The following is a 25,637-nucleotide window of genomic DNA, read 5'->3' as shown; positions in this document are numbered from 1 at the left end:
AGATAAAAAGAGTTTCTTTCTTTGAAAGCCGTATTTGTAATTTCTGTAGAAAGGTCTTCTGTTCATAATTCTTTCATGAATCAGTAAAAACGTTAATAAATATAGAAGATGTTTTAGATTGGCGATATCTAAGTTTAATTTGTACAAGCAAAGTACCTCACCATGAAGTGTAAACTGAAGAGGGGTCACATGGAATTATCTGTGGAGTTCCTCAGTTGGTCCAGAATTCATTAGTCTGCTTGCATTCGCATCTTCTATTTGTAGTAGCTGCAGTTCCTCCAAGTGAAAAACTGTGTCAGTGTCAGTGTTGAATGATAATTGAGGATTTTTTCTCTCATTATGCCTAAATATCCATCTTAAAGAAACATTAAATTTATAAGGAAACTTCACATTTAAAAATAACTGTGCAGTCCTAGTTCAGCTGTTGTCTGTTTATATCATGGTCTCTCCTGATGGCAACACATCCTATTTTTACTCCAGAGTCCCAGGCTTACACAGGGCTAAGGATGTTCTCCTCCAGAACCAGTATCAGTGTTATAAAGTGCATAATGTTGCTCAGAATGATTGCAGAAGTTGAAAGAGGCAGAATATTGCTGGAAGAGACAGATCTCAAGATCAAGTAAGTAAGAAAATGCCCTGCAAAAAAATAATTTTATGCCAGTCCTCTTTCTGCTTGTCAAGTCACTTTTAATCAGTTTTTTCAAAGTTAGGGAGGGATTACATGTTCTTTATTTTAGAGGTGCCACAATATTTTTGGGCCTAAACTTGAAATAATACCAAGCACTACAGCTGCAACTGGAGTCTGTACTTGTACCATGTAAAATATTACAAAAGAGAAGGTGCATATGTAACAAAACAGGCATCCAGGACTAATGATATTTTGATTGTTTTGGCATTCTTCCATAAAATGAGGGAATGATAATTCTTACGCACAGAAGGGTGTGAGATAAATTCATTACCTTTTGTAAAGTTCTGAGGTGCTTTTATGGTATTGAAAAGGTTACAAGAAACCCATAACGATCCAGTGTTTAAATGGTGTGCATATTAAATAAGGGGTAGGGAAACTCAGTTGCGTGGCGTGTGGTAGAGAACAGAGGAACAAATTTTACATTACCTATGGAGATGTAATCAGTGCCTTGAATGTTTTTGGTCATATCCTAAAGCATTTACTGCCAGACTATAGACCAAAACATGCTCTCTGTATCTTTTGCCTGTGTTTTGCTTTTACAGATGCTTAGTTGAGCATGTGTTTAAGCTCATTTTTAAGCATAGAATAACTTTAAATACAAATTTAGTCATACTAAAATCAATCTATGAACAGATTCATAATCTTAAATAAATAAATACTGCATCACTATATCATTGGATTGGAGGTAAATGTCTAAACTGTTTCCTATTTCTCGTTAGTTATAACCATTTTGTAGGGCTTGTTGATCATCACGTTGCCAGGAGATGAGCAGAGAGAAGCAACTGGTTAACAGCTGGTTGCATCTGGTCACAGCCAGGAAAGCACAGCAATAGAATAAACAATTCAGTTTTCAACAGCTGCATTTGCAGTTACAGTCTACTGAATCAAATAAGTGCAGCTTTCCAAGTATCATTTGTGAGCTAGAAACATAAATTATCTTTAGAAACATTTAGAAGTAATAAGAGAAAAAAAAATTCTCCTTATTTTACCATCGTCTCCCTCTCTTACTGTTGTTATTTTTAATTCCCATCTTTGTTTTAAACATTGGAAACATGCTTAAACATGTTAATTCTTCTCTGTGTTTTGTACCTTAATGTACAGCGCTCTGTTTCAGTTCCTAAAGATTCTGTGCTCTCCTGTTTCACTTCTGGGAGCACTTGAGTGCTGTTAGATATTTCCTGATATCCACCAAGGACCTTGCTATAGGTTTTTATTGTCCCTGGAAAGTCACCACATGCAATATTGATGGCTAACAGCAGAAGACTTTAATAAAGAACAAAATGGACTTGGAACATACTTACGTAATGGATTGCCTGAATATGCTACTGAAAGCTGGACAGAAAGTGGGAGATATTTGGAGACGTCACACCTGGGGCCAAAAATGGTTGTATCGTTTCTCCATCAAGATGTCAGCAATCTCAGATGCTGAGATTAAAGGAGGTTAAGTTGGCCCAGGATATTACAGTACTACTGCGATTAGCTGCTGGTTCAGAAGCTCAGGGGAAGTTAATCTGCAACAAACAGTGAATCTAAGGCTGAACATTTGTGACAGGTAAAAGAAAGGGATTCTTTTACATCTGTGCTGGTAGTAAATGGTTAGAAAAGATGGTCATCACAGTCTGGCATCTGAATATACATAATTGATCTGAACTGATTTGAAATCTGTATATGTCTGAGGAAGTGCTGAACAAATTCTTGGTACAAAAAGTCTTAAAAAAGCAGTGATCGTGTGTTTTGGTCATTCACAGGACTGATTAATAATGTACATGAACAGCTACAGCTATGAGTACTCATGCTAACAGAGTTAGAGACGTCTTAAGGGCAGTTTATAGGTTGAAAGACATCAGCTGGGGAACAAGACCAGCCCAGAAGGGCATAAATGGCTGGGTGTTATTAGGAACAGTGAATGTTCAGAACAACCTGTGCCCAGCCCAGTCCTGTCCCTCACTTACTGACCGACTTACTGGATGGACTCTGGACCTGCACTGTGGTTTGCCCTGTCTCCAGTCCTGTCTGTGGCCCTTCCTCCTGCCATTCCTGACTGCATGGACCCCAGACATGACTCATTTCCTCACCGTGCCTGGGACTGATGGTGGGACTTGTCGCTGTGACCAGCCTGGTCGTGCTCAGATACCTCAGGACTGTGCCCTGGTCAGGGTGTTCACTGCCCTGCCTGTGCTGTGATCACTGTCAACTCCTGCTTCATCTCCCTTGTGCGCCAGTCCTGTTGTCAAAGACTTCTGTTGTCAAAGATTGTGGAAGACCCAGATGTAGCCCACAGCCTGACCGAAATAGGTTCTATATGACTAAAAAGACAAACTCTGTTCTAGCCAACTTGAACTATAGATATAAACAAAAGACAGGAAAGCCCAAATCACAAGTGATCAATGGACTTATGACTCAAAGAGCATCTTAATTGCAAGATGATGTTTGGGGTGAACTGCATACCCTGGGAAAGCATTGGTTTGTTAGAGAGATGTAGTGACTCAGAGTATCAGTCTGCTTCGTTAGAGGCTGCTGTACACCTCGCAGTGCAGCGCAAACTGAATTTGCAGAATTTATTGTGAAATTGAACCAGAGTTACAAGAGAACTGCCTCAGTCTTTATGGCCATGTCAGTCCATATTATAAAGAATCATAGAATCTTCACGGTTGGAAAGGACCTTTGAGATCATCGAGTCCAACCATACACCCACCAAAAAAAAAAAATAAAAATCTACCTGTCTTGGAAAATAGTAGGTTGCAAACAACAAAAAGAACCATAAGATCACATGTATGATAGATTACTAAACCAGGACATATCAAGTTTAGGTGAGATTTTGGCAAATCAAAAAGCCTTTCAGGTTACTTTTTGATCCACGTACGCTGTAGTTGCAGTTGCTGTTATGTAGTGCCTTTACCTGCGTTACATAAAGAGCTATTTCCAAAGCAGACAGACAGTAGACAGGAAAGTTTGTCTAAGTTCCCAAAGAGCCTTAACAGTTTCTTCAAGCTGTTCTTATCTCCTGGGTAAATAAAAACTGCCTAATTATATATTTACTTGGGAGACTGAAAGGCTTTCTTCAAATTCATTAGTACTGCTTGCATAACTGATCCATATTTTATAGTGTTCAGGACTTTTTATTCACTTTTTCTCATAAAATGAACAAACATTTGGGGTCTGATTTTATAATCCTTTATTTAACCTATTTTGGTTATGGTTGCTATTTTGTCTGAATAAGCACAGGAGGACTGTGCCTAAGGGTATATTGTAAAACTTCATATTACATGATGTTAAAATCATTTGAGTCTTTTAACAACAGTCTTTTCTATTTCAGATCGATGCAAACCAATACAACATTAAAAAAATTATTTCACTTGAAAAAAACCAACGCAGTAGTATGAGTGTTAGGTCCTCATACATGTCATATTAGTGGACCTTCTTCAATAGAGCATGCAGAATTTTATGATGTTTTGTTTACTTATTCATCTGAACTTAGATATGTAAAGCGTCATGCCACAGCCAGAGGAGCCAGTGATTTCCTAAGTATGATTGTCACGTAGCTAGATGGACAGCTACATGTATTTTAAAAATGAACAATATTAAAGTCAATAATTGAGCATAAGCTATTTAACTTTCCACTTGTATGTGTGTATGGCTTTGGTTCATAAAGGTCGTCAGCCAGATGCCTGAAAACATCCCTCAATGAGTCCAGCTACCAAAATAGTGTTTTCTTCATCCATTCCATCTTCAGTCATAACCTAAAGAAATATTAAAGATTATGTTATTGGCCTTATAAGCACAAATTATCACAAATGTGTTGATTGGGGTTTTTTTATTTATTTTATTTTATGCATAGTCACAAGATCAGCAAAAGTAACATCCTCTAGATGCAGAAGCTGGCTTGTGCTGGTGGAATAAATGTCTTCTGCTAGAACCAAGGTTGTAGGTAGGTTGAGTTGGTCTGCATTTATGTAACTTCGTGTTTCACTGGAAATGTGCTACAGCTTTAGAACTCATCTTTAGGTTAAATGTCTGAAGGAGCCCAAAATCTCAGCTCAGTCCATATAGAGCTCAGTTCAGCCCAGAATCCAAGAATCAAGGGTTTGAGCAGGTTGAGACACAAGGAACAAAATCAGGAGCCAAAAAAAAAAAGAAGAACAGACAAAAGAACTGTTTGTTTCACTCTTAGTAGAGTAATAAGCAGCTAGGATAGAGAACATGAACTATGTTGGGGTCCTTCAGTCTAGTACCTCTGCAGAGGGAATGAGGAAAAGTGTCTGGTCTGATCTCCCTGACTGCTCAGAACACCTAATAACTGCTAGAGAAAGGAATGGACCCAAGGTCTTTGATATCAGCCCATCATTACTGTCCACAGAGATTGCAGAAGCAGTTGCTTACTTTAGAATAAATGTATTTCTCCTGATTTGTTACAGCGTTCCCAAAAGGACAGTCTGAGGAGTGAATGGAGCGTTTTGATCCAGGAGACCTATACAACAGTACTCCCCTGTGAGTGTGGACTTCAGCTCAGCTGGATTGAAAAAGGAAGGTGGGGACAGTGGTGATGTCTTGAAGCAGCATTTAAATGTGTAATTTTAGCCATCGGCGTTAGAAGAGCATGTTCCCATGCCATAAAACGACACTGATTAAACATGCACATATTTTTACTACATACTGTTGCTGTTTCTTGGTGTCAGTAACTCATACGCACAGGTATGACATGTTAATGGTAGTGTTTTACCGTGTGAGTAAATACACTGCTGGGGTTAGTCACAGGGTACAATTCTACTATTTGTGAGTGAGGCATGGCACAGTCTTATACAATTTTTTGGTCTTCCAAGAAAGCAGACCAATGCAAGGGACATTTCCCAGAGCCATACAACTTTAATGATAACTAAATCTACGCTCACTGTCATCACATAACAACTTCTGATGTCAAACATTGTGACTACTTAAAGAAGAACAGCCTTTCAGAGAATAAATGGTATTATTAGAAAATGTTCTCTCTGTTTCCATTATCCTGTTGACCATTGCATTCTTTCCACTCAATGTATAACTCACCGTGCCAGCACCGAATCTGGTCCTGATCCAAACACCGAAGGGTGGGGATTTTTAAATGCCAGTCGTTTGTTTGCTCCTCAAAGGAATGTTGGTCACCTACAGAAGTCACATCAGTGGCAGGTAGAGGAATGTGAAGAATGCTTAGAAAAAATCCATAAAATGTATCTCGTGTTTTCTTATCTCTTCTCTCACAACAAGAAGACACTTAGCATCACCCCTGTAATTGTCTTTTGGCAAATCGTTTCATTAGTATTTCCTGCCATGGATAGAACAAATTGTCATTATTCTTCTCAGTTTCTCCTTATCTAGTTAAATAAACGTGGTGTGGCCACAAAAAATACCTTTAGAAAATATGAACTATGGTCCGTAGGAGCATTGCAGTACCCCTATGAAAGCTGTCATTACCGTCTGATCCCATTGGGAACGGTGTGCATTCCTCTGCAACAAGTACAGCAGCACTGCCTATGGAAAAGACGTGCTTCTGTCAAGCTGGTGGACATGAAAAAGAGAGTTAGCGCTGAAAAAAAAAAGGATACGTGGGCTTTCAGCTAATGTATGTCGGCACAGTGCCATGAAGCTATGCGGGTTTATTAAACGTAAGAGCTGCTGCTTATGTGTAAATTAGGGCTGCCACCTGGCTGGTTTCCAGCTGTCTTGCCTGGTTTTATTCTGAACTTGCTGGCTGCTGTTGGAGCTACTGTACAGATTGGTCTGGACATTCTCAGCAGACATTTTTTTGGAAGGTGGCTGGCTTTTTCTGTGTTGAAGGTGACTGCATTTTACCTGTATTTTAACAACAAAGTGCCACTGAAGTCACAGAGGTGATTATTCTGAAACTTTAATGGTAGTTATCACCCTGACACAAAAAATAAGTCACTTAAAATGTAGTAAAACCAGGTTAGCTTCATCTAAATAAAATGATGGTGAAAAGGCACGCAATCTGTTTCTTTTTATAGCCTTTTCTGAATTATAACAGTTACATGGATGGATGTAGAAAATAAGTTATAACAGAAACATGTTTTGATGCTTACTGCATTATAGACCAACAGAAGCTAGTAGATAGAAGTTTCACTTTCTAAGAACTTTATAAATGTGTCTCTTCATCATTTCTTTCCTGGTTTTTGTTTTCTGTCTGGCTCTAGAGGTATACCAACTGATAAACTTTCTATGCTTAATTCAGTTACCATTTTCTTTGGTTTTTAAGAGAAAGTGCTCAAAACAGTGTGTTTCCAGACCAGTCAACATCCTTTCTTCTGCAGTGGCCAGTACAAACCAAATCAGACAAGACAGAGAGTGCAAGTGTTGGATCTTTTAGTTAATTTTGTGTCCAAAGTATCTGAAGAATTATTTTATGATCTCACTGAACTGCCATTTTTAGGACAGAGGTGACACTTCCAAAGTTCAGGTGGGTGCCCAAACTTGTCCTCACAATTCAAAGGCAGTGTTTATATTCTGACCATAGATAGAAATGTGTGTCTGTGCTACACCGTACGAAGCCTACCTGAGGTGTCTTTTGTCAATGGACCTTCTTGGCTGTCTGTTCTTGCGTTTGTGAAGTTGAACAATCTTTCTTCTGGCTTTGAAATAGTCTTAGCAACCTGTACTAGGCTACAAAAGATTTGCATTATCCTGCATAGATGAGAAAAAAGGGTGAACATTAATTCCAAGTAAGCCGTCAACCCTTTTTTTTTTCCCCACATATAATAGTATCCGGATGTTCTACGTCTGCTAGGAACAGCTCACTAGCACCTAATACTTACAATGTGTGTATAAACAGAGAGGTCTTGTTTACATGCCAAATGCTTACACTCACCCTGCTGTCCGGTGTGGGAAATAGAGTTGTGTGGCTGTGAGTGATTCCGGTCCTTTGCATTTTTTTTCTGCAAAATGACTAATCAGATCATCATAGGTATTCGTCACATAAGGGGAAAAATGGAGATGGGTAACATGGGCATAATTAAAGGAAAATATGAGTGCTTTCTTCCAGATCTGATTAAGTCTTAGCCCGAAGCACAGTACAAGTGTTCAAAAAGACCTCCCCAAACAGAAAAAAAAAAAAAAATCTGTTTTGTGCTTCTCTTAATGTTAGGTAATCTGCTGTGATCAGATGTTGAACACATCACAATATCCTGCTCTAATTTCAATAATTTTGGGACAAAAAGCAGAGGGAATTTGATGAGACGTCCTTCTAGCTTTCAGGATCAAGATATTGTGTTCAGATAAGCTTTTAAATTCGTAAGTGCTTATTATCATCTTATATCCTAACAATTCATGCAACGAGCATAGCAATGTAAAGCTGAGACAGCTATACCTTGTAAAAATTTGTACATTCTTAACACAGTTTCCTAGCAATTCAGATAACATCAAATTTGTCACCTTTACAATATCTTGCTTTGATGTCTCTGGCATTTTTGTGTGTGGGAAAAAAGTCTTAAAGATGCTAAAGTTTATGAAACAACTTTGCCTTCAGGGGCACCGACAGTTCACAATCTGGAATGAATCAGCACAACCCCCCTAACAATTACAGGGTTTTTTTTTAAATTTTGCAACATTAAGACAGTCCGAAAGCACAAATTCTCTTAAAAGTATTTACTTGCTGTTTATGCCTGTTGGAATTATCTGGTAAGATAGTTTTAGCTAATGGATTTTAAAAGTTCTAGAACTTTTGATCACTCTTAATATATATGTTGAGTTTTATTCTTCCATCACTGAAGCTCATGCAATCTAGCTGACCTTTGTCAATTATAAACACTTAACTGCTGGCAGAGCCAGTTTTGCTGGCACCTCATATCAGATTCCTGAAAACATTTTGAGAAATATTTCAGATACCGGGGAAGTCACAACATTAGCATAGCATGTAGATCGATCTTGCTTGCTGTTCAGCAGCCATCTTTTTTTTTCGGTAAGAGAAATGCTTCTTTACAATGTTCTCACAGCTGCAAGAAGCTGAATGAGCTTGGTCATGGCAATACCTCTCTGAACCCAGGAGAGGAACTAGGATATAACCCTGCTCCTTTTCCCATTTAGGACAGTGTCAAAACTTCTACTAACCAAAATAAAGGCAAAAAAGGAGCCAGTGTTTTCTGCTTACCTGGCATGCTCTTAAGCATGAAAGAGCGATGTAGTTCTGGTTTGTCCCCATGAGATTGCGCATATTGCTGTTCAGATACTCTGCATGCAGTCTAATTGTGTGATGAACGTGTCTTAAGGTCCCTATTTAAATGTCTAATATTTACATTAGAAGCTTTTTACTGCTACAGATCAGCCAGTATTCTCTTTTGCTTCAAAACATCTCGTACTTGCCTTTCAATACTTATACATTTTTCATGTGTTTTTGACACTGGATTATGTCAAGCTTTTTAATCTATACAAAGTACAATATGGAAGACTGCTGAGGCTTTGGAAAGTGAGAAAGTACAGGGAGGAGGCAGAAAACTTTGTGCAGTAGAAGTTTTATTTTAGCAAAATGTTGAGCTATTTTCCAGCAGGAGAGAGAGATGTAAAAATAGGATGGTCTGTAAGTCACAGCTAGGGCATCAAATCTCACTAGAATGCAAATACAATGTACAGTCAAACTGAAGGAGATGGGAACAGACTAAATTGATGTGGTAAGGAAAATGAGGAGTCAAAGAGTTGCGTACTAATGCTAGGAACCTGGATGAAAAGAAGTAAGAATTGGAATTTCTAACGGTGAAGCACTTGGATATGATCAAAGTATTAATGATAAGGAAAATGCAGAATTGCTCAGTATATATATATTTTCCGCATTTGGAAAGGTGATCTATGGGTTTGTATCATTTGAGAAAGATTCAGTCCTTCATACAACCACCAGCCAACTGGAAACAAAAAGGCTTTGAAAAAACATCTTCCAGAGAAAATATTTTTTAAATCTTTTTTTGCATCAGAGAGTCCTTAAAGAATTGTTCCTCATATACCTTCCCTGATGTTATTTACTTGTAACCTCCAGAAAAAATGTGACAACTTCACGAAACTGCTAAAGAGTTAGTAGAGTACTATTATTCGTTAAAGGCAAATAGGAACACTGGAGTAACTACAGGCTGGATAGTGTGATACAAATCCTAGGAGGGAGGGGGCGAGAGGACTGGCATGGGATTCAGCTAAAAAGGTGAGGAACATAACTGATCAAGATCATTTTCTCAAAATCAGTTTTTCTCGAAGAATTTGATGTGGTGCTTTGACAAGATCATGATTATTTGGAAAAACAGTTGTGTGGCTATATTTGGACTCCTGTAGGGTGAAGGACTTCATATCACCTGACACTATTATTCAAAATACAGCACAGTACACTGAGACTAAAGCATAATGCCAGATTAAGAGAGGGCTAACTGACAGATCACAAAAATAGCTGTCAATAGAGAATCATCATGCAGGTGTCTGTATTTCTGCATTGGATATCATCTTTTTCAGCATTTTCATCAATGTCTTGGAAGTTGATAAAATCACTACTGATGAGATCTCCATCAAATACAATAAAGGGTGCTCTGCAAACTTCTGATTTCTTCAGAAAAAGAAATTGAAACTGCTCAGGAAGCTGGCCCGTGCCCAAATGTTTCTAACGCCAAGTACTCGGTTTGAAGATCCCTGAAGATTATCTCATCTTTCTTCAGTTTCTCTGATCCCTCTGCATCTCATCTCTGGGTGCTCTCATTGACGTAGAGAGGTTCAGCTGCTAGATGTCTTATGAGTTTTCTGCACTCACAAATACACCAGTCTACTCCAGACATGATTACTCGGCTACAACCATACAAAAAAACCTAGCCACTCTCTCTCAGCCACTCTCTCTTTTTGATGGCAACTGTCACAGTCTGGCCACTTCCCTAGTGTTTCATTTTCTTCCTTTTCACATCAGGACGGTGTCATCTAAATTGCCCTTTGGGAGTGTTCCCTGACCTTTGCTAGTTCCCAGGCTGTTTTCTGGAGTAGTGGCAAGGGCAAAATGCTGGCAGGGACTGCTGAGTGGTTTGGCAGTATGGGTGGATGAATTCCAGGGACAGAACCTGCGCCTGCACTGTATACTAGTGCGGATACAACCTTTCTGTGCAAACGAAAGTCCTGCCTTCTCTCTTTGACATCTTCTAATGTATACTCATACACAAATCAAATTCAGCATGGATGAAGTGAAACATGTATTTCCCTGCCTGCCATCACCGCTTCTAACAAATACGTCCTCACAGCTACTGCTTTGCCTGATCTCTGCTGTCTCTGCCTGTCATGTAGAATGATAATCTCAACATCGCCTTCAACCCTAGACTCTCCCTCAAGCCTTGTATTCTGCTTTGGTCCATCAATAGCCCTACGCAGCTTACACTCATAGTACAAAAATTAATAAAATAAATAATGAAAAATAAGGATAAAATTGTCTGGGAGCAGGAAATTTGAAGTGCACCTTGGAACGGGGAAGGGATTTGGAGCACAGGGAGAGTCATAAAATAGAAAGCATGATATGGATTTATAAACCATAACTGAAATACAGTTAAACATGAACTTTCAGAAAGATACGTGGATAGATAACCAGGGAATACGGGCAGGGAATTTATTTTATCTCTGCAAGTGACCCGTGCTCATTAGATGTAACTACCCGCCCATTCCTTTTCCCCTCAAGAGAAAAAAAAAATGTATGTACGCTTTTAATCTTCACATTTGCAAAGATAGAAAAGAATCATAATAATATTCAAGGACTAGAGAGAATACCGTAAAGCAGTCTGTTGATCAAAGCTGACTGGATAAAAACATGTAAATACCTTCATGTTACCTGATACTGAATGAAAAGTGCACTTACCCTTGACAACAGCTAAGAGGTGAATAGGAAGAACCTGTTCCAACCTGAAAAAATGTTAGAATGGAAAGGAATGTTAAGATATTTGCTTCTTTTGTATTTAACTATTACTGCTTTTGCATACTAAAATGTTTTTTCACTCAAAGTACTTAGTGTCACATAGGTTGCTTGGGCAAGCAACCAGAAAAGCAGTGGCACTTTTATCACTGAAACAGTCAGGCAAAAATAGTGCATAAATACAGAACAGCCTTTGTTTCTGAGTATTGATGATTTGTTGGAAGTAGTGCCTAAATAACTAATATAACTTTAATGTGGTACATTACCTCTACCTGCAGCTTTTCTCTACTATTTGTTTATCCTTCCGGGTGTCCAAAAATGTGTGTAAAACACATTGAAATCATGCACTACATGGAAAGATTGCTGGAGATCTATAATGTAAAGCCCCTAAGCCAATTCCTTGGTGCTGTAGCTCCATTTAATGCAACTGAGGTGAGCAAAATTTCACCAGTGATGAATCTAGCTCAAGCTGTTAATTTGCTAAACAACACAGAGAAGGGAGAAAATAGCTCTTTTCCTGAAGGTATTTCCTGAAGCTGTATATTAAATATCAATGAATACTGTAAAGAAAACTGCCTCACTGATTCATTAAGACCTTATAGAACAGTGCGCTGTGAGCAGATACTATAAAAATGAGGAATTTTTGGCTGTTTCATTTAGTTTCTCCAGTGTGAGATTTTTTTCTTTGAGAAAGGCCTTGCATCATGATAATGAGTGCAATATTAACAACTGCTGAATAATATCACATACTCATCACACCATCCGGTGCATATATTCCACAATAAATTTCACTGCAGGGATGTTTTTCCCTCTTCAAAAAAGAATAATAAAATTCTGCCTTAATGTCATCCAGTGGTTCTGCCCTTTGTACCAGGTTTTTGCGGGACAAGTATCCCCTACTTCCTTACTGAGGATAGATGAAGGGTAGGCAGGGTCCTAATGACATCCCAGTTAAGTGCCTAGAGATAAGGGGGATGAAGCCTGGCTTTCATTTGCTCGCCAATAAGTGTATGTAATGCACATTCAGTCCGGAAGAATGAAGGGAGATGTGAACTTGGGTGCACTCTACTGAAGTCAATAAATTCTGTGGGGCCAGTGTCTTACCCTTTTAAAAGTGTGGCTCCATTGATTCGCAGCACGATGAGGATCTCTCCCTGCATATTGTCATGGGCATTGAATAGTCTTCAGCTCTAGAAGAACTGAATATTAGAACTCTAATTTACAATCGGCACTGTAAAAAGCTTTGTCCTATTCACATTGTCTGGCAGCAGCGAGCACAAATGTGTTTATTGAAACCCATTCCAGGGCATTTTAATTGTCCTTATTTAGGCAGTCTTAAAAAGGGGGAAATATATAATTCATGGCAATCTTTAAAAACTGGCTGACCAAGGCTCATGACAAATGCTTACAAATGGGGATTAAAACCTGAGCTGTCAGTGAGATAATTAGTTTATTCCAGCACACTGAAAGGCTGTGGTTGTGATGATGATGGGTGCCATCTGATGAGTAAGGAGTCGTATTACAACACAAGCACATGCTCCCTCTTCCCCTCCCCTCTCCTCCAGTATAGACCTTATTTAGCCAGCTATGATACTGCTTTTACAGAGGGGAAAAAAAAGGAGTTGTTTTAACTCTGCTATTTTCTGGATCTTTTCAAATAGTGATTGACAGTCCCCATTTGGCTAGAGTAGCATCCGAGACCACAAGATGTCAAAGAGAAATATTTGCAAATTCTGTTCCCCCTCTTAAAGCAATTATTTTTAGTTTCTGACGAGCAGGCGACTATAGCCAGATATTCATAAACAGATTCCTAATGCAAAGGCTGACAGCAAATTGGCCGTATTACAAAACAAATTGTACCCTCTGTCAATAGGGTCCATACTCTGGATTTTCTTTCTACCAGCATTGCTGGTCACAACATGCGAAGACTGCAACTGGGTCATCATTTTCCCATCATTTTTATATAGATAGGACAGCTGTGGAGGCAAAGAAGGAGGGGAAAATTAGGTAGCTCTTCTGCTTTAGCATAATGCAGAGCATAGAATAATCTGCCTCTAGTCAGCAGCAAGTAGATTGAAGCTATCGCCACATGGGATAACCTGTACCTACGACATTATTTAAATGAAGTAGCTCAGCCTGAAAATTCTTATCCTTCAATCTATGGGAATTAAATACTCAAGATTAGACATATGATCACTAGGACACTTCTTACCATGTGTCTTATCCCCAGATAACAGGAGAACGAAGACAACTATGAATGTAAAAATAGATAAATAAGTGTATAGTCCTAATTGGAACAGCAACATTGCCTTATAGAACGTCAAATAATCGTTTATTCTTTTTGCTCCATATGACCTCCAATCTATTTAGGTTCCTAAATTTACTTTCTATATTATTACAGTGCTTTCCACATCTTTTGTAATCAATCATTGACACAAGGAAGTATTACTGGGCTTCTTATGGCAGACCCTCAGATAGTTAGTCCATTCTAGGGAGAGTAAGAGCAGAAACATAAACCAAGTATAGGAAAAAATATTATGATCTATTAAAAATGCTTCTGAGGGAAAAAAAAATCATAAGCAGTTAGCCTGCAGATGATAACAACAAGCATTGGGAAGAGAAGTAATAAAACTGGATCATGAGAACTAGAGCACTGGCAGCTCCATAGTAAAAGATTAAACCCTTCATGCTAAATGAAGTCAAAGCTTATTGTGACAGATAGACCTACTTCTGCAAAGGACAAGTCTAGTGAAAACAGTTTTCCCCAAGTGAAGATGTTAACAAGCAGTAGAGGAACTGAAAGGCATCCACTTCAAAATAAATTCCAAGCCATAGAGCAAGAATCCAAGTGTGAATAATGCTAGAGATGGGATTTATTTGCATTATTCAAGTAAACATAATGTAATACAAAAGTGTCCAGTGGAAAGGCTGAGATGTTATTCGTGACATAAAAATAACCACTTTAGAAAAAGGTAAAGTTGCAAAAGGATAGCATGCATGTTATTGCTTTTCTTACTCATATAAGACTCACTTGAAGGAAGAAGTATGAATTGATTCAAATTTGAAACTCATGTCATGCTTACGTTGTGTTTGTGGGATTCCTGCTGATGTCACTAGGACATTAAAAGGAAAGGTATCTCCACATCATACAAGTGTAGTGACATTTGGGAAAAAAGTGAGATTTGTACCACAGATAAGAGAGCTGCATTGCAGCTGAGTGAAGGAAACTTTGTTCTTGGTCTTTACTAAACTTCCTGTCACATGTATCACTCCCGGTCTCAATAATTTCAATCCTAGTGAACTTCCTTCTTTCATGATTAGTGAAGTGCCTGTAGCTGGATAACAGAGGTTAGTTATTTTCTAAATGTCAGTTTTAGCAGAGTGTAAATGACTGGAGAAGACAAGGAGTGCAATGCGTGCATGTAATACTTTGATGTGTGGAGATTAAATATTTTATGAGATGAATCATTTCCTGATGCCTCAAACGTGTGGGATTTTTTTTCTTTTCCGTATTTTTAAAAAAGTGGATAGTTGTGTTACTACATTAGTGGTGATGAAAGCGAAGGCATTTCACTTGTGAACCCAGAGTCACACCTCACCATAACTCCTTTCATTTAAGTTAATGGGTGACCACATGACCCCGTGTTTATGTAGCACGATGTATTTTTGATATGGTAAGAGTTTACATAGAAACACGCACTCTTGGTTTGAGGAGATACGATCAATGTCCTTTCGCTGTGAGCGGGTTTCGTGAAATGAACCCACCAAGAGGTTTTCCTTGCAAGCTTAATTCGTAGAAACTGCTGTCAGCTTTTTCAGGTTTTGTTTCAGTAAAAAAGGTATTTGTGTAGTTACTGCCACCATATACTGCTTTTGGACACATGCTAACATGACACGGTGTTGTGTGGATTGCTCTCTGGAAAGGTCTGGCAGCACTTTTATTGTGACGCCCTGTGCCAGCAGATGTGCTAAACTCCGTGACATGAAAATGTGCGAGCTAGCTGGGGTCACACCAGGTCAGTAGTAGGACAAGAGGTTTCTAAGCAAAAAATGGTATTGGTGGAATCAAACATTTACGATTTCTCCAATAATAGTCACTGCCTTTTAAATTCAGAAGCTAAGTAGAGTCAGGTTAAAACCTGGGTTTCTAATGGCAGAGATTTAAGTCTGGAAATTCTACAGCTTGGCTAACTCCATGACAGTGTATGTGGAACTGCAAATAAAGACAGCTCGGTTACAAACGGCTGTCAGACATGGCTTGCACTATCAGGAGTGAAGCAGAGACGGATGATTGGCATGAGCTGCATATTTTTAGTTAAGAAATGAAATATCCATATAATCACTATTTTTACCTTTTTAATTGTAGAAGAGGTTGAAATAAGAAACAACCAGATTTAGAAATGAATTTTTCATTGCATTAATTAATAAATGACTTTTTAAATTGCTTATTCATAAGAAAATGTATTTGCTTCATTGACTTCTTCCCTTTCGCTCTTCAGATTTGTCTCCAGGGCAAACATCTCTTTAGCTACACACCTGGCCTAGAAGAAACCTCCCATTTCAGACTCTGCTTGTTATGACAGTGCCTGGTATGACGATCCTATTGCAGAGCCGGAGGTGTGACAAAGTAAGTTGCAGTTGATAAAACAGCTAACCCTTCCAGGTCATACTGCTGTTTCAAAGCAATTTTGTCTCGGTTCTAGAGGAAAAGGGTACGAGCTAGGAAAAGCAGTTCAGTGTAATTCTTTGTCTAGGGCTAGATGATTTTTTTATCGTCTACAGTAAGCTGTGCTAGCAGTGTTATTTGGGGCTGGGTTGCATGTCTATACTGTTGCCCTTGTGGAGGGCTGATGGAAAGAGGGATTACTGAAGGCGGCTTTGTGGATGGGGAAAAAGCATCCCACAGAAGTACCCGTGTGCAGGAAAAGCACTCATCCATGGCTTATGCAGCCTTCTGTCATTGGCTTTTCCTGTCTTCACTGTATCTTCTTCTGCTGGTCTGAAGAAAGAAATAAGTCTTTATATGCTAGTCTGGTCTAATGTTGGTAAAGACCAACACTGTCAGTCCTCCGATTTATCCTTACATTTATGCATAGGTACAAGATGGGGCAGATTCTGCTCTTTACTCTCATGTCACACTTTCACCTTAGAGTATCCTCGAATATTTTATAAGTAAAATGGACCATGTTTATTCCAGTTGTTATGTCCACCACAGGGTGAACCGTGGCTCCATTGTACCTGGGATGCAAAAGGGAAGGGAAAACATTAGCCACGGACCCTCCTTTTTATATTACACTGCTCAAGTGTCTTTTTTGTGTCTCTGAAAAGCGGCAAAAGCTCTGTCATATCCTGCCTTGCTCATCCCACTCCTTACACCCAGGTTGATGGATCAGGCAGGTTTCAGCAATGGGAAGTTACTATCTACAAACATACTGTTTCACTAGTTTCTTACAATAAAAACCTGCCGCGACACAGCACAAAGGACATAAACTGCAACAGAAAATCAAGCTAGGTTTGTGTTTGGGGGGGGGGGTGGGTGTGGTGGTGAGTGTTTCCTCTTACACTGTGGCATGAAAACAACCTAGGCCAACTGCTGCTGTTGGTGAAGGAACTTTCTTTGTGGTATACGTGTTATCTTAAACTGTTGTGTTTTTTTTTTTCCCAAAACTGAGATTAACTAATAGTTGAAGATAGTACAGCCTGCTCAAGCTGATGTTGGTGATAGCGTTTCACAATGTCAGGAAATGAACGCTCCTTATGGTCCATGGGTACCACCACACTAATGAAGAGCTTATGCCCGTTGGCCCGGGCAGTGAGGGGGTCACGCAATGGTCAGTAATGCAGTGGCTGGTTTTCAAATGCAGCGATGCCACATAGCACATGCTCTCTGAGGGCTTTTGGTTCTCACCTGCCCGCTCAGTGAGCTTAAACATCTGTTCAACTCCATTTCCGTGACAGCACTGGCACTGCAAGCCCTTGTCCCTCATGGCAGCGAGAATTAAGTCTTGAGGGAATATTTTAAGGGTCATAGAAGGAAGACTGAGGGGGAGAATACATATGCGATTTCCCCAAATTCAGTTACACACTTTTATCCTCAGAGCTTAAATTCAGTTAACATTGTGTGTTAGCAAGTTGTAATACTTAGCAATCTCAGCTCTGTTATCTTTTTTAAAGAAAAAGTCCCACTTTAGGAAACAAGGCCGCAAAGAGTACAGCACAGCTTAAGTATAACATTTATACAATATAAATGTGAATCTAAGAGGTCCTGAAAAAGAAAAACAAAACAAAACAAAACAAAACAGGGCTGAAACAACACATTCCTCTTAACTGGAAATCAACCCTCACTTTCTACTGTTAGTTATTTAAGTCAGTCTTGCATTTCATTTCCATAAAAAGAGCATAAGAAAGGTTACAAATCCGTGTCATCTACTGTGAATGAATTCTCTTTTTGAAGTCTACGGTATTTAAATTATGCCATCACTGAATATTTTTCCCCAGTCAAAAACTAAGCCGAACCAGCCAAGAAGAGCACAGGCACATTTTTAGTCCCTAAGGAAGAATATGTATGCTCAAAGAGACCTATGGAGCTCAGAAAACTATACAATCACCACTTAAAAGTCTGCAGAGCTGGCTCAAAGCAACAATTTGTACTGGTGATGCACAGAGTAAGAACTACTTTGAAAGCAGCTCCTGTAAACCAACTACCACTCTTCTGTTCTGTTTTACTTCCCATTCATTTCCATTACACCCTGAACTTTACGTTACTGAGAAAGAAGCAACTCTGCAATAGATATTTTGAGCTAAAAAGCAATTTCTAAGAGATATTCTTTATTTTTCTTTTAATGATATTACTTATATATAAAGGAATAGATTCTGCTTTCAGTTACACTCCACAGTTTTAACATGATTTACCATGGTTTTGCATACACGAAGACATAGTTTGTCAGGCTATATGCCAAACATCAAGACAGTTAAGTACAGCATCTCAAAGTTGAAAATTAATGTGAGTTTCAGCTATGGAGGTAACTAGATACTGTATACATAAGAATGTTCTAAATAGCATTCTTTTTATTTCTTACAGAGAAGCTGGATGGGGCTATTTAGTAAGAATCAGTAATTGAAAGAACAGGTTGCTGAAACATGTGCAAAGTTGGGAAAAGCCTTCACCCAAATCGGCAGCTATAGTTAGGGACAGCCTTAGAATAAGGAAACAGTCAGTTTGTAGCTCAGTTTGGTACCACCTCAATGCCAAGAAATCTCCATAATGGTTTAAATGCCGCATGCAGTGCCCTTGTAGGCTTGCTGTTGTCATCCTGAGCGGGCCGTCAAAGAATCTGGATATTTCCAGGATGCGGGAAAGTTGCCTTTCTTGAGGGAGAAGGAAAGACACTCCTACCAGTGCCAGCTATGCTTTCTATCAGCTGGGTCCCTAACATGCAGAGATGACACTTGGCCATGTGAAGAGGTATTCCCTCTTTATGTCACCTTACACTGGAGATGGCTTAAAAACCAGTTGTCTTACAGGAATCAAACAGTTGATTTATAATAGCAGAAGTTAATGACCCTTTCTTTTTCTCACAGAAACTGAAGACCAAAGAGGTTCCAACGTTTTATATGAGATTTTCTCAGTCTGAAGGTTTTGACAGGGTGCCCGTTCTGAATACTTGTTTTGGGGCTTTTTTATCTACGAGATCTATTCTTCTTCCTGTGAAAGAAGTGAAAAGCAAACAATAATAAAAGATTTTCATCTGAAAAAGACATGAGCACAAGTTAAACAAATGAGTATTTTTCTTTTGATTACCTCTCATTTGCTACTGAACTGTGAATTTGCTGCTTCGTTAGACATGAAGTGAACAAAGGGAAACCTAATTAGAGGTTGTTACCTCTCCACATCATTGGTGCCTAAAATCCATCATATCTCTATTCCCTGTTAGATAATGCATTCTAAAGATCTGATCACTGTTTTTGTTTCAAGGCACAAAATATGGTATGCCGGGTCATATGCTAAAAAAAACTTTTGTCATAGATATGATAATTACACTTCAGGAGTAAGCTACTTTATTCTCATTTTAGTCATCTCACAGGTTGAAACCAGAACCCAGTCCTGTTGAAATTAATGAAACTTAGTGAAAGCAGGAGCAGATCTCCGAAGGAGAATTCTCCTGACACACAACGCCATGTATAGGCTGAAAACCAGGTTACTCACCTGGGCTTAGGGTGAATGTGCCCATTTGTTAAATCCCAGCTGAGGAAGCAGCCTTAATATAACTGAAAAATGCGTCCTCTGCTGTGTCCAGGACAAGGGATCCACTCGAGGACGTATGTCTTCTGAGGCATCGAGGCCAAACAGTGCGTGCGCTGGGTAGCACTGTTAGAGAAAAGACTTTTCATAGAAATATGGTACCATGACACGTGGAATGAAGCAGCCAGCTCCAAGCCCAACTACAAAAGCTGGTTTCATCTCTAACTACAACCCATATTCAGGGTTATACACACACATTTATATAGACATACGTATATAGACATTTCAAAGTATAGTCTATATAGATGAATGTATATATTTACAGCTATGCATTGCTTGCATTTCACTTTCCAGTCTCGTCACATGCAGAGAAGCTGTGATATTCAATACATTTTAACTTATGTGTTCAAATGCCTGTTAGACTTCAGTCAGGACAAACAAAAATTCTTCAGTCTTTATAGTGTTTTGAATATTTTCAATGGTCCACTTCCCTTGCAAGAATTGTCCCACTCTAACAGAGGTGTCAAAGGACAGCCAGAGGTAAGCCACTTATAAGTAACTAGGTTTTCAAGAGGCAGAAAACAGTTACTAACTGTTCCTTGCAGGTCTGTCAAGGAGACCTGCTGTTAACTGCTACCTCGTTACTGAAACAATGTCCTGCCACTTTCAGGAAAGAAAAAAAAAAAGGAAAAATACGCGGTAGCCTAAGAAGTTATAGAAGAAAAAGAAATGGGGAATTAATTTTACTAGGATAGAAAAGATACAAATTTTATATATATGTTTTTTATATATATATACACATACACACTTTTATATATTTATATATATAAAATATGTATATAAAAATATATTCAAATATTGTATATGTTTATATATTTTATATACAAATATGTATATATTTTATATCTACTTATATTTTTATATATTTTATATAGGTATATATTTCCATATATTATATACATTTTTAATATATAAATATACACATATTTTTACATATAAATACATAAATATTTTATATCTATATAAATCTGTATAATTTTTATATATATATATATTTATATAAAGTTATCTTTTGTTTTCCAGGTTCTTTTTCACCATTAAACAGAGCTGTACCTCAGTTTCCATGGGTGTGTGCTACGTAGTTTTATTCCAGAACAGCACAAAGTAGGTGCAGTTTGCTGGTGAATCTGGCCAGCAGAAACATTTATATGTTTATATAGTCATTTACACTTGAGCAAAGTAAGAGTGAAGAGTGGGCAGAAGTCAAGCTGTAGCTATAAATTACTGTTAGACATAAGGATGTTCTGCCATAACTGATAGAGTTGTCTGGTCTGATGGTGTTCCTTTAAAGAACATGTAAAGGATTGTTGTAGTAACCTGTGACACCATAAAAGATATTTCAGATGTGTCTGCATTTTATATTGTGAACAACATTAGTTCATTGTGTCTACTCCAAGTGGAATAACAAAAAGACATGTATCCGCTTTCATATATATAACCAATCAAGCACTGTGACTCAACAAAGGTTTATTAGCTTGGGCTAAACATCACATTATATGGTCAGACAGTTTCTTCTCAGGCTGGAAGAGGACAAAGGCAAGCTTAAACTTGTCCAAAGAACGTGTGTCCTGGTTTCAGCTGGGAGAGAGTTAATTTTCTTCCCAGTAGCTGCTGTGGTTTGGATTTAGTATGGCAATTATGTTGGTAACACATATTGGTTTAGCTGTTGCTAAGTAATGCATGTATTAAGTCAAGGACTTTTTCAGTTTCCCATAGAAGCTGAGAGGGAGCATAGACAGGACAAACTGGCTAAAGGAACACTCCATACCATAGATGTCATGCTCAGTATATAAATGGGGGTTGGCCACGGGGCAGGAATCCATGGTAACTGCTCAGGACAGGCCGGGCAATCAATCATTGGGTGGTGAGCAATTGCATGGCATCACAATTTTGTATATTCTTTTACCATCATTATTATTATTTTCTCTTCTGTTAGTGTTCTATTAAATTGTCTTTTTCTCAACCCATGAGGTTTTTTTTCCTTTTTCTCCCTATCCTACTGGGAGGGATTGTCTGCGTGGTCCCAATTGCCAGGTTAAACCCCAACAACACGGTGTAAACTTACAGAGTTTCTCTCAAAGGAGCTTCAGGTATGGTCTGGTCTGTATGCAAAAGGTTTTGAGGGTAGGATACAAATAAACCCCAAACTGATCAGTCTTAATCCAATATCAGAGTGGATGTTTTTTGTCTGTTTATGCCTCTTAAGAAGAGGTTTAAGTTAAATTGAAAAGCTATACTTAAAGCAGAGCAAAGCTGTTTACATTGGGGATTATACCAGCATAGCTTCACCTAGACAGCTGTACAGCATGGCGGATAAAATGCAGACAAAGTCTGCAGATGTACTGCGATAAAAGTGTAATAAGTGATAGGATGGAGAGGAGGAAGGACAAGAATAACAACAATAATTTGTTGTTTGTATTTCACAAGCTTTGAAAAACTTTTTTAGAAAAAAACATTTTTCTCTTTCCTGTTTCTGTGTGAAAGATTCAAACAGACAATAGGGTAAAATAATTCTGCCAGTGTTTAGGAAACTATGCTGCTGACTATATAGAAAACGCTGCCAAATTCAGGAAATAAACAGGCTGAAATAAACAGAAAAACAAGATTTTCTTTTCCCAAATCTCTTTCTTTTAAAGTAAATCTTCTCTCATGACAACCATATGCGAAAATAAATAGTTCAGACTGACACATTACTTGTATGCCCAGGTTGCTGCAATGAAAATACACTGTGCAGAGCCGTTCACATCTGCGGCTCACTTCCCTGGAAAGCACTCGCCCCTTCACTCGCCAGCGAAATCAAGCATCCTGCATGTTGTTACGCGTGCTATCTTAGCCGGGACGAGAGCGTAGGATTTATGAATCTCCAGACAAGGGCTTAGAAGTTTGAGACAGCAACATTTTTAGGTTTTGGCAAAGGCGGTGCCAGCTGGCTGGCTCTCAGGATTTCCCCCGTCAAGTGATCCATGAAGCAGCGTTGGCACCAGCTGCGCAGGAAACCGAGTATACCTGGACCCTCAAAAGGAGGTCAAGTGCCTCACTGACAGCCTCCAGCAGACATGAAAGAAAGAGTGGGAATGCGAAAAGAAAAAGCGAGCAATTTGCTCTCAGAGAAAAGCTGGGGGAGAAGAGGTGTGTGCCGGTTTCAATTCAGCGTGTCCATCACCTTCACACCCAAGGGCTGGCCCTGTGAAAATGGAAACAACTCAGCTAGGACTGGAAATCCTCGTGTTTCGCTTCAGTCTTTGAGTACAATTAATATGTCTGAAAAGCGTAGTGTTATTGTTTATTGTCTATGTTGTACTGTCTACTGCTGAAATGAATTGCTTCCTAAATTTATTCAAATATATTCCAGCCAGCTATAATGGAGGGACATGGCTTACAGACTCCTGCGACAATGATTTCCCACCAGTGACATTCATCGCAATAACAGAGAGTCAGGACTTCACAGCTGAGCCCATTTTCACAACCCTCCTGTCCCGAGCAGAGCTCACTCATGCGTGCAGGAAGGAACAAGACTAACTGCTTTTGGGTGCTGTGCGAAATAAAGGCGGCAAGCGTCGAGTCCCTAGGACTCGCTCAGCTGAGATGCTGAACGATCTTGACTCCTGCTGAACACAGTGGGGGCATTCGGCATCTCTTTCAACCTGTCCCCTTAGAATGGGAGCGTCTGTTCTTGGCCATGGTGGTCTCTGCTGCCCTTCTCCGTGGCGAGGCAGCCCAGCCTCCGGCCGCTGAGCGTAGCGGTGGGTGAGGAGGCTTACAATGGCTGGAGATGTAGCTCAGGTTTTGGCATTTTCACAGGCTAGCTCGAGAAGTCTAAGGTTTGAAAAATTATGTTTGAAAAAATAGCACAGAAACACCATTTTTTTCAGGGAGGACTGCTCCTGGCAGTGAGTCTGACGGATGTTCTGAAGCAGAATAAGCAGCATTCAGCCTGTCCCCACCATCTGCCCAAGTCCTGTTTTCTTTCCCTCATTCAGTTCCATTGGAAAATATCAACAGAAAGTGGGGTTTTCTTTACCAAGAAAGGTCATGTGTTGGTTTATACTGAAACTCGTGGGTCCTTTGTATTCTGGGAGGATACAGCTGCAGCATAATGAATGGTAACCATTTGAACTCTCTGAGATAAACTGCTCCAAAACTTGATAAGGGCTCTTGAACTATGTTCGTGCTACACTCAGGACTAATCTGGCAATTGGATAAATCTCATTTTCTGCTCAATTACAAACTAAAGGCAATACAGGAGATGTATTCAAGATATAAAACAGTGATTTGGGAGCAGATGGAAGTCTGAGCAAGTATTGAGTTACGGACTTTCTTTTTTTTTTTTTTCCCCTGTGTGTTTTGCATGATGGCAGAAAATCCTGAGGGAAGATCCAAGTTAAGGAGCAACTGCATCGTTAGCTAAGCAAAACAGAGAGGCAAAAGGCACAGGTTATTATTTATTTGTAGCTGCTTATGGTAGCACCTTGAGGAACAACTGACCATGGAGACACTATTGCACTGGTTCACTGAGCAAATGCATAGACTCCTTGCTGTAAACAACTAATGCTTGAAAGAATGAATCACACAAAGTATAGAAGGATACAAATGTACATTTTTCATGTAGAATGCTGAACAGCAGTCAATACTGAAACCCATTGTTTCTCAGTCTTTTAGATAAGGTTATCTTTCATTGCTATGGAGATACAATCGTACAGCTTTTAGCTTAATTCAAAGCAAAATATGGGGCAAATCACTCTAGCCTTGATAGCATTGCCTTCCTAAATAGTCTGTTCTGTTCCAGTTATTCACTTCCTTTCTGAAACTCTTTTTCACTATTTTTGTTTGAAATGTACGCTACATGGTTGAAATTTATTTCACCTGAAAATTTGGTCTCACGTCTTTTTATGACCACAGAAAGTGTCTGTAAATCCTCCCTAGAGTAATTGTACATCTCCCAAATGTCTACTTTGTCTGGGAGGAATCGCCTTCTGGAGGAGATTATCACGGTCCATAAGTGCAGCGAAAGCCTGTATTACTATATGGTAACCCTTATTTCTAGAGACCTAAAAGCAAATTAATTTCCATAAAGGTGATGCTGGCTTTTCTGGTACACCTTTCAACTCCTAAATCTCGTGAAAGAAACCCTTAATTAAACCTATTAAAGGGAAGGCAATGCCCAATGAAAACAGTATGCCAAACAGTTTGATCCTAGAGACCATGGAACCTGGTGGAGACTCTATCACTCCTACTGAGCTGTTGGGAAATGCTCCCATTCTGTAGTCACAGGTGACAGGATAAAATGTGGTGACACATTTTGAGATGGAGGACTGACAGACAGTATTTCATCTGACCCCATTTAATTGTCTGCAGCATCAACTAAAACAGATATGAATTTAAAAAAACGGTACCAGGCTTATTCTCTTGCAGTGAGGGCAGTGAGGCCAAACTGGGTTATTCTGACTAGGTCCATGCTTGAAGTTTCTCTTACCATCCAAAACAGAGTGGCCATGAAGAAAATTAATTTTGGGGATGGTTCCTCACCCATGGTGACCTCTGATCTGTCCCGAGCAGATATTTGGTAAAGTGATAGCTGGTGCAGGCCAAAGCTGCACCAGAAAATTCCTTCATTTTTTTGGTAAGGATGATTGAACTCCAGTGCCCAGCACAGTTTCCTGGCCATGTTTCATTTGTTAGTGTGGAGATAGCCTTAAGGTGCAATTCATCTCCTCCCGATATAGACATCAAATGTAGATGAATGTTTCTCGAGC

The sequence above is a fragment of the Larus michahellis genome, chromosome 3, assembly GCF_964199755.1.
Source record: "Larus michahellis chromosome 3, bLarMic1.1, whole genome shotgun sequence".
NCBI classification, from domain to species: domain Eukaryota; kingdom Metazoa; phylum Chordata; class Aves; order Charadriiformes; family Laridae; genus Larus; species Larus michahellis.
The sequence above is the reverse complement of the archived record's forward strand: the minus strand, read 5'-3'. Positions refer to the sequence as shown.